We start from the raw sequence: 11,399 nt of genomic DNA on the forward strand, positions 1-11,399 counted from the left end.
GCATAATTATTAACAGCATCCCTTTTTAACTTTCAGAATTGGTTCGGTTTGGATAATAACTTGCAAATTCAACCTACTTACAAAAGGTGTAGGAAGTCTGCTGTGTACCCAGAATTCTTTCTAGTCTGGGGATAGAAAAAGGAATAGCAGGGTCTCAGTGTATCATGCCAAAGCAGAGCATTCAACCAGACGCAATTTTGCTCCCCAAAGGATATTTTGTAATTCCTGGAGAAAAATTTTTCATTGTCACAAATTAATTAGGGGTGGTGGAGAGGAGACTGTTGCTGCTTGCATAAAATGGAAGAAGGTTAGTAATGGTTGTAAACATTCTACAGTGCTCAGGAAAGTCCCTCAACAAGGAGGGGGCTGAATTATCAGTAGTGTCTGGGTTAAGAATTCTATTTTAATTGGATGGATGTAACACTAAGTACAATGGGCCTTCTCTGCCAGGGCCAGCATTCAGACCTCTCCCTGTGGTTGCTTTTCTCCCAGTGTCTGTCCACTAGAGCAAAGACAGGTCTTCACTGATTCCTTCCTCCCAAAGATTCCCCACTGGACTGGCTACATAAATATGCAGGGCCTAGTGGAAAATGAAAACACAGGGCTCCTTGTTCAAATGCCATTAATAATTTCAAGACAATGCCAGCATAATATTAAACTGAGTAAGAGTCCCATATGATGCACAGATTACACAACCATGAATTTGGTCCTTGATGCCCCATCAGCAGTGAAAGGTTTATTTAGAGCGAGTTAATTTCATGAAGACCCAATCAGAAGCTTGAATGATAAATTATCTTTGATTTCCACAGTAATGTTATTAAAGAGACAACTTTATTAATTGAAAACATTCGGCTAATTGAGTCAACATGACCATTTATGTTCTATTTTATTTAAAAACTATCTGAAACATTTTGAAAACTAAAAGCATTAGGGTGAATTTTCCTTTACTTTTAAAAAGAAGAAAATCCATAATGATAACTTAAAAATGCTTAATATACAAATAAACGCTTCCTTCATTATCACATCCTGTCCATCAAGGTTAGAACACCTCCTACAGAACTTTCAGCACATCCTTTGGCACCATTTACACGAGCATTTCACTGACAGTGGTTAGAATACTGACAGTTATCTGTCATTCCCCTTGATATCCTACAGAGTACTGATATTAACCAGGAGATTTGAATCTTTTTACACATTAGAACATCAAGCCTCACAAATGTTGGATCTTGGTCCCATCAGCTCATTTTATCTTCACAATATTTCTAGACAGGGCACACCTTCTATAATTGTCATTCCTTTCAAAATATCAAGGATGTACCTCTCAAATTTACTGTTTTGATTATTTTTTTCCTTCTCCCTCTTATATTATACCCATCTTTCTTATCTAATCATAAACAGTGGCCTCTTTACAAATAAAGTTTTTACATTTGTCTGGTAGCAATATTTCAGAATATTTAATCTTACAGATAAATCATAATTTGATCAGAGCAAAAAAACATGTAATTATTTTCTCAGCACAGATCCATAGAGATTTGATAGACATACAGTTTTGACGTGGAGATTATACAGACACTTGAGCACAATGACAACAGCATTTTCAAAGGGAGACAAGTTTCCACATTCCACAAGGTAACTTTTCTTTCTGAAAGCGGGAGTACAGCATATCCCTTTCAGGTTACATTAAATGGGACTTTTTAACCTCTGCATTATGTTGAAGTGAATAATTATGAGAGGGCTTCTCTGTACATTCTAGGATGTTGACCAGTATCCTAGGTTGCTATCCACTAGATGACAGTAATACCTTCCCAGTTTTGAAAACCAAAAATATTTCCAGACATTGCAAAGTGTCCCCTGGAGGCAAAAATCATCCTTAGTTAAAAACCACTACTTTAAAACAAATATATCAGATTTTCAGGTTGAATTTTCTTTCATATTCCCCAAAGGAGCTGGGTGAATTTTCACACAATGATATATAAAGCATATTAGACAAAAAAGTAGAGATTCTATTTTTTTGATATAACAAAATTTCCAAATAGTATGGATGTATTTTTTATACTAAATTGAAAAAGAGTTACTTTGAAAATGACGTGATCTGGAGTTGTGCCTCGGCACGTTAACTCAAATATTATTTCCACTATCATTGTCATATCACAGATTGTAATAGGTTAAAATACTCTCTTCTTATTTGCCAAAATGGAGTAAAAAAGACAGCATTGTCTTTAGAGCTGAATATTTGTTCACTTCTCACACATTCAAATAATCATGTCATCTCAGGCTATATCTACTTAACAACACAACCATATGAACAAAGGAAAAAATCAAATAGCTGCTGCATAAAAATGGAGAACAACTATTTTCACTGATTGTTTTTTATTGTCTACTTGCACAGATTCCTGGATCTCTCATGTTTTTGATCGACCACTTTCAAAGGATGAAGCAATCATGGTATTGTACTTGAATAGTAAGGGATGAATTAACTGGTCGTTTGGAAGGATTCAAATTCAATTGGCAGACCTAAATATGTGTTTACATACATTTTCAGTAAAGGTTGAATTGCATACATCTTTATTATAGAAATAGTTATATTTCCTATTTTGTAAAGCCTCCTTATGATTAGGGCTTATTTAATATTTCCCTATTTTGTTATTCAAGATAAGTTCATTCTGAAAACAAATTTCAGAAACTCTAAACAAACATAGGTGCACTGGAAAATGCAGACTTGTTAGGACAGACAATTATAGATTTAACACTATTTCTACACATTGTTTATTAATGGAAACTAAGAAAAATGAGTAATAAGGAATTGTTACTTCAACTACATACAAGAAGGCTTAGCTTACTCAACTAGTAAAATTTGATTATGGAAAATGTAATGTTCACTTTTAAAGAATCAAACACTTCAAAAATCATTCTAATATTTAAGTTATATTTTTAGGTTGATTGCTCTGTTGGTTTTTTCCACCTTCAAAGCAAAAATGAAAAGTGATACATGCTTAAAATATGAATGAAAATATTATTTCTTTGTTTTGACCTTTGTTGAATGAATATTTATTTACATTGTAGTATAATTATAATTTTTGGATATAACAATAGTTTAAGAAGCATGATTAGAGCTTTGCTTTTTAATGATGTTTATATTCTGGGGAGGGTCTCAAGAGTTAGTAAAAGCATTGGTTTTCTAGTATTACTGACAGAAGACCCACAGAGCTCTGTCAAAAAAGGGACTTCCTTTATGCCTTAAATCACACAGCACCTAGAAATGCCTTTGCTTTGAAGTTTGAAGTGGAAAAGGAGTAGAGTATACAAATACGAAAAACCTCTAGCACATAGACTTCTGAGTCACTCTTGGTATTATAGTCCTACCACTTAAAAGTGAATTATTTGAGAAAAATATTGCAATCAAGACATAAAATATAATAGACAATCAATATGCAGAATGCCAGCAAAACATCATATAAACTATGCATTTTTCCTTGTTAAAGTCTTATGTGAGCCATGAATTATGCAAAACAACCAAGAGATCCTATTAAAAAGGTGATACATCTTCAGGATCCTAAGACATGAAAGACCATTTGAGCTTTCCTCTCAAGGTTATTATGGAGTTATCAGAATTCCTCAGAGTCTGAAAGTTTTAAATGGAAGTAGGATAGTGAGGATATATTGCAAGCTCTATGCTATTGGAAGAGAATTGCTAAAGAAAAAAATGTTGATGAAGTAATCAAAATTATTTATTTAGTAGGCCACTCATTTGTTCAAAACCAAGATTCATAAAGTGCTTTTGAACAATTTATAAAATGCCTGACTGTTCCAGTGATACCAGTGGATAAAGCACGCACGTTGAAAACATTTCCATTAATGTGCCCAACGTATCACCCAATAAGAATTTATATTTATTTCTCTGGCAGAAATCTGTGTGTCTTTTAGATGCTACATTAACGATGCCCTCTCTGTAAGCCACCCAGACTCTTGGATCAGATGAAAAAGAGTTGGGTAATAAATCAGTTGATTTCTTTATAGAATCCTCACGAGTTTGTTAGTTTTCTCCCCAATAATCAATTATTTTGGCAAAACTAAGATCGATGAATTTCAGTGAGATGTGTCTACAGAAGTGAAAGAATGTATAATCTAATAATCTGGTTAGCCAATGTAAGGAATGACAAAAGGCCCTTGGGAGCAATTTAAATAATTGTTACTCCAAGTACATCTAATTTGAATAATCTTATTTTGAGCTGCTGTTAAATCCTCCCAAGCATACACATACACACAGTTTCAATTTAAATAGATGCATACTACATAGAATTAAACAATATAATGATTAGAAACAAAGCATGACATTAAATGTGATGCTACTATTTCAAATGTTTGGTAATGTTGATTTAATTAAATCAGTTTGGGGACATATTGTAGAGAGTTTATATATTATACAAACACACACACACAGAATCTTGATGCTCTACATTACATAAGCATTCTTAGATTATCATGTTCTTTGTAATAAATGAACATTTAATATTTTTACTGAAAATTATGAAAAGGGTAGGTAGCAAAGAAAGGCTATTATCCTATCAATCTTTAATAATCCTGGAGCTTATTAACCTTGAGAGTCAGCATAGCTGTTGGTTAAGGCATGGGCTTTGGAACCACAACTAGTTGTGATCTCAGATGAGTAGCTAGACCTGTCTGAATCTCATAGTTGCCTTCTCTTTATAATAGGGATAACGAGGTAGCACAGTAGATGGGGTAGTTATCACGTGTGCTGTCCCTGTGCTTTCTTTCAGCTGTTCTGCTTCATATCACAAAGGGGATCTACTCCCGCAGTCTATGCTTTCCAGTTTCCAAGTCAGCCGATATATTTGCCAAAGGGAAGCAAAGGTGGGGGACTGTTGGGCTAGAGGAAAGAAGCCAGAGTCTGTCTCTAGCCTCTCTGCATCAGATTGCTAGGGATGCCATGACAAACTCTCATTCACAACTGGATTATTTTCTTACAGCTCTGGAGGCTAAAGGTACAAGATCAAGGTGTTAGCAGGTTTTTTCTTTTCTCTGAAGCCTCTCCTCATCTTGCAGATGGTTGCCCTTCACTCAATGTGTTGTCTGTGTCCTCATCTCTCTTTATAAAGACACTGGTCATATTGGATCGGGTCCGCCCCATATGACATCACTTTCTTGTAATTACCTCCCTAAAGTCCCTGTCTTCAAACACAGTCACATTCTGAGGTCCTGAGTGTTAGGACTTCAACATATGAATTTTGAGAAAACACAATTCAGCCCATAACACTCTCTCTGCCTCTGGTTCTCCTCTAACAACTGTGCCTCCTCCATGGCTGCATCTCCTCTTGGACAGTGGCTGCAGCTCCCCAGGCCCAGAACAATGGCTCTAGCTACTGTGGGATAGTTCCTCTGCTCCAGCTTCTGTTGGGTGACTTGGGCCCTAGACTCTGGCAATTTATGCTCCTCTAATTTTTTTTTCCCTCCACTCAAAACTAGCACAGGTTTCTGCTGTTGCTAATTGGGATGCCTCGCCTTCTCTCAAGTTACCAGCTCAGCTCTTTTATTTGTAACCAATTCCCTGGATTAAATTTCTCTTTGTTGGAAATACTGAGTTGAGCTTCTTTTCCTGTAGAAGAAAGAGTGAATAGATACAGGTACGGAAAGAATAAAAGAATTAATGCTTGCGAAATCAGGAGAACGTACTGTAGTAAGCACCATGAATGTGTTTAAATAAAAAACAAATGTTTCTTTATTCTGTGAACATCCTCTGAACGTCTTTGCGTCAGAGGAAATTACAAACATCTTCAAAGTTGCTCTGCTCAAGATCTTTGCTATTACCCCTCTCTTTCAATAAGTCTTTGTTCCTGAAAAGGGAAATTTTGGAGTAAAACTTGAGAATTCTGATAAATACGTAAAAGAATATTTTTTGTTTTCAAAATACAAGGAAAATATCAGGACAAGTTTTCTAGACCCAGTTATAGCCTCGGTTCTGCCATTTCTGAAAGTATGTTCTCTATCTTACAGTGATGAATGGGAAAATATGAGAAAGTTTTACTTTTAATTAATTTTCTTAGAATTTGTATTCTAATCCTGGCTATTCCCTTTAATACCTGTGCTAGTCATCATTTTCTCATCTATAGCTTTACACCTGATATTCGATATAAAGATTCAGTGAGAGAGGGGCTTCTTCAATTTCACTCATTTCCTATCTATTCCAATCATCATATTACCATAACTTGAATAAGCTTGCCCACCCCTTGGAATAATGTCATTATGTTATGCTTCTAAAATATGAATAAAACCTTACCCCTAAATACTTAAAAATTTGGCAGAAGGAGGATTTCACAGCAATTTTATAACTTTCTGCTTTATTAATATCCCCTTTCAATACTTCATGCTTTCTGCTGTGTAAGCTGGCAGTTGCCCCCTGTGCCTGCAAAATTCTCAAATTCTAAGAATTCTGTTCCTTTTTCCTTATCAATGATTCCATCCTCAACTCCATCCTCAATTCCAACCATGAATTCAGGTTTCTTCCTTTGTCATTTTTTTCTAACTACTCTTGCCAATGTTTGCAATAGCTTATGAATTATCCATAATAATATTTTAAATATTTTTTCAATAGTATCTTCTTTGACCTCTCTGCAACCTTTAGCATTTTCAGCTACTGTGCTAGTATTTTTCTTTTGTTTTCTCCTACATCTTTTCAATCTTTTGGGAAGCTCCTTTTTACTAGACTGAAAAACTGGTTTTCTGGAAAGTTTCATCCCTTGGTTTGCTCTCTTTGTACAACATTATATGAAAGATCACACCTATACTCATAGCATTATTTTCTACCTATATCTAAAACTCACAAATACTTATGTCTGGACCAGATCTTTCCCTCAAGCACTGAATGTTGCCAATATAATTAACTATATGTAAACTTTCTCTGCATGGAAGGCCTTCAGGAAGGTCAACACATTAAATTTGTGGAGTTGAACTCTTCTAGTCCCAACAGGTATGAATGCTTCCACTGCTAAAAGCTTTGTCTAACTTTGAAATCACCTACTTTCATTACCCTACCCATCCAAGTATTTATTGTTACATATTTATAGCTCCCTAAATAAATAAAGTCTCCAGTCCTCATTACTATTGTTTTAACCTTTACTATTTTCTCATCATTAATTTTAGTGATTTGTTACTATATACCTAATCATCTTGTCCCCTTGTCTTGCCCACCTTCCACCTGGAACACTCCACTCTCACCCAAAACCAGGCTTCCAGAAACTGTGGAGTGTTCTCCCACAAATGCAAACATGATTACTTACTCTCTACTTAAAATAATCCTGTAGCTCCTTAATGACTACAGGATGAAATTTGTGTTCTTACGATGGCAACAAGGTTTGCTATTCCTTGGTTTCCTCACACAGTTCCAAGTTTCATTCATCACTTTGTTTCAAATTCTGCTCTCTAGCCATATAAGCAGAACTAGCTAGGCAATAAATATACTGTAAGATCTTCATTCAGCAACTTTACTCCTGCTTTTCACTCTGTCTGGGGTCCCCCTAAGACTTTTTCTTTGCCCTAGTAACTCAAGATAGGGTTTTTGTTTGTTCATGAGTTTTTAAAAATTCATTTTATATGTATCCACTGCTAGGAGGATTTTTGATTACTCCATCTATATAAAAATTAAGTATTAAAAAATGCAGAAGGGTACCATCCACTACAGTAGATAGTCATACCCTACCCCTATAGTAAGCTTTTTCTCCTTTCCTGTGTTACAAAGTCTGGGAAGCTAAATTTCATTCCCAAACTCGCTAGTGACTGGGATTATGGGTGCTATTGAGGCTCTTCTAATCAGATGCAATTTCACAACATCTGAATTTAGAGCCCATTTAAGAAAATGGAGAATGTCAACACTTTGTACTACATGAGCCATCTATTTGCAATTAATCATCCGAGAGAGGGTGTGGTTTTAGAACCAAATATTGAAGCAGTAGCTCCCTGATCCATGGGTGGAAGTGACAATGTTGTATTTCTGGAGACAAAAGCTGTAGCAATGGTTTACTGATTCCATAATGTCTGATTGTGGCACAGAGTGGCCGATTCTCTGAACTTTTCTAAAAGTTATAATGAGATCTTAGAAAATAAGTAAATCCACTGCTCTGGATTTACAGTCATCCTGTAAGCATTGTTCTCTATCTTAAACCCCATTCTGCTTAAAATAGCTGAGTGTATTGGAAAGAATTCTATAAGGGAAATAACATATTTGACCCCTTTTTATAGATAAAGAAATTGAAATGCAGAAAGTAAATCTTTCAAGGTTGCATGGAAAATAAGTAGTTAATCCAGGAAATGAATTTAAGCACTCTCTCCCAAATTCTGCCTAAATCTCTACTATCTCTTCTATGTTGTCTAATTTGCTAAAATCTTCACTCTTGTAGGTACTGGAACTTGATTTTGTAAAACACATTTTAGACGTATCTATTCTAATGGTAGGTTGACATTAAAGGAGTTCACATTAAAATGCCATCTATTAACACAAAGAGAGATGTACTTTCCTTGGAGATGCTAATGTCCTTCTTGACTTAACCAGCATAAATTTTTTACCTTTAGGAGACATATAAGGGAAGCCACATCATGATTAAAGTTTGCTTAGTTAGCATGAAACAATAGAGAAAAGAATTTTTTAAAAAATAAAATTTGTAATGGCTTTCTTCTCTATAAAGGGTGTGGTCTTAAATATGAGAGCGGATTCTTGGTATATTTTGGCTTTAATTACTTGCATAACTCTTAATGATATAATTAAACTTAGCCATATAGCTAGATTGAAATCGGCCAAGATGGTGGACTAGAAGTAGCCCACACATGCCACTCTCAAGGAGAGGGGGAAAAAAAAGTTGCAAGCAGATGCCCACATACAGATGGACCTTCTTGGAGACAGCATTATAAATTATTCTGTACAAGTGGGAAAAGACAAGAAAAGAATTTTTTCAAGAGAAGGTAGACAAATGAATAACAGCATATGAAAAAATGTTCAACATCAATAATTATCAGGGAAATGCAAATTAAAACCACAGTGAGATACCACCTTATCCTTGTTAGGATGGCCACTATTAAAAAGTCAAAAAACAATAGATGCTGGCTAGGATGCAGAGAAAAATTAACACACACTGTTAGTGGGACTGCAAATTAGTATAAACTCTATAGAAATCAGTGTGGAGATTCCTCAAAGAAATAAAAGTAGACCGAGCGTTCAGTCCAGCAATCTCACCACTGGGGCTCTACCCAAAGGAAAAGAAGTCATATAGACACCTGAACTTGAATGTTTATCGCAGCACAAATCTCAATTGCAAAGATATGGAATCAACCTAAGGGCCCATCAACCATCAACTGATAAGTGGATAAAGAAAATGTGGAATATATATATATCATAAAGTACTATTCAGCCACAAATAGGAATGAAATAACATCTATTGCAGCAACTTGGATGGAACTGGAGACCCTTGTCCTAAATGAGTTATCTCTGAAATGGAAAAACAAACACACATATTCTCACTAATAAGTTAGAGCTAAATGACGGGTACACATAGGCACAAAGATATGTAAAGAACATTGGAAACCAAGAAGTGAGGGCAGGATAGGAGATGGGTGAGTGATAAAAACTTCCCTATCAGGTGGGATGAACATTATTCTCATGATGGGCACACTAAAACCCTGACTGCAGCATTATACAGTGTGTCCATGTAACAAAAACATTTGTAACCCCTTAATATTTTGAAATTAAAAAATCTTAGCCAAAGAGCTAGTATAATTAAAAACAGTTTGGCAAAAAGTCCCACCCCCCTGAATATTTCTCTGATTAAAACTATCTACATTTGTTTCTATGCTCTTCTTTTTCCATTAGCCTTCCCCTCTCCTGAGTAGACTCTTCCTTCTTTAGATATGATATCTACATTCAGTAAATTGTTGCTTATGTCTTCAGGTTTTGGGACCATTGTTTCTTTGTGAATTCAAAAGGTGGTGTTGTTTGCCTTACCTCAGATTTCTTAGAGAAATTCTCAATGTCACTGCCCTTATCCCAATATAAATACTAACTACCCTCAATCTAATCATCTCTTACATATTTTCTCAATTAGAGAGAAAGATCCAAGAGAGTAGAAACTGTCACATTTATATTTGTAGCCTCCAGCTCTTAGGACAGCACAGAGAAATATTCAAAAATACCAAAAATATTAATTTGAATAAAATAATATTATATTTGAAAGGACTTTGATAATTGCAAATGCATACTGATATAAAATACTAATATTGTGAGGTTTATTGTTCAAAATATACTTCAAGATTTAAAGATAATTTAAACTTTGTTTTCCAAAGAGCAAATTATTATAAAAAGTTTTATATTCTTTTTAAAATGCATTTCCATAGTGCTCATTCCTATGAACTCACTACGATAAATTATCATTTTGAGCTCCAAGATAAGAGGAAAAAGATAAATGCATATTATTTCAGCACTTCACACTTCAAAATTGCTTCTAAAATGCATTCTGAAAAACGTGAATATTCAATTGCCTAATCGGCATATCTACAGATAAAGAAACTAAAGAAAATATAAAATTAATTTGAAATATCTCTACAGGGGTAATAACTTATTTCCACTATTGTGTCATAAATATGTCATGGCAATCTTATTAACTGATTCAATCTAATTAGTGTCAAAGTCATGGTGCATGTCCTGAATAAATGATTTCATTCAACAATAACCATTAGGACCAAGATACACGTAAGGAGACACATTTTTCAAACAAGTACTTTCATAGTTGGGACTCTGAAAAGATTTTATGGGAGGCCAGCTTAGTTTATTTCAATACACAATTTTTGAGTACCTATCACTTACACTGTGTACTGAGTTCTAGGCATGCACAAGTGAATTAAAAGCAAGTCCCTCAGAGAGTTTACTGTAGGAAAATTAGATATTCAAAAATAAAATTCTAATTAAATGTGACAAGTGCAATGAATAAAGTTTCAAAGAGTTTTAGAGAAGAAAGAAGTAGGATATTTAACCCTGCCTTGAAGATTGTAGTTGGGATAGTGACAAGAGATATGGAGACACCTGGTTATGGTGACATCTGAGTTAAAAGCTAGAGAATCAGAAATATTCAAGAGAATGGAGGAGAGGCACAAACTTTTTTCAGGTTAAGAAATTTTCAGAATTCTAGAGACATGAAACTACGTGGTTTGTATGGGGATCAAAAATAGCTTAGCAAAGTTGGAGTATAAACTGTGAGGTGGAAACTAGTGGAAGATTACATCATTTTTCAGTAATAGAAAGCATCCATGTCATGAAAGCCCTTTTCTGCAAGGATTAAGAGTATGTGGTGGAGGCTTCCCAAAATATCATTGCAGATACAGTGTTTTGCACAAAGGAGATG

Source organism: Propithecus coquereli, unplaced genomic scaffold, assembly GCF_000956105.1.
Source record: "Propithecus coquereli isolate 6110/MARCELLA unplaced genomic scaffold, Pcoq_1.0 Scaffold551, whole genome shotgun sequence".
Lineage (NCBI taxonomy): Eukaryota > Metazoa > Chordata > Mammalia > Primates > Indriidae > Propithecus > Propithecus coquereli.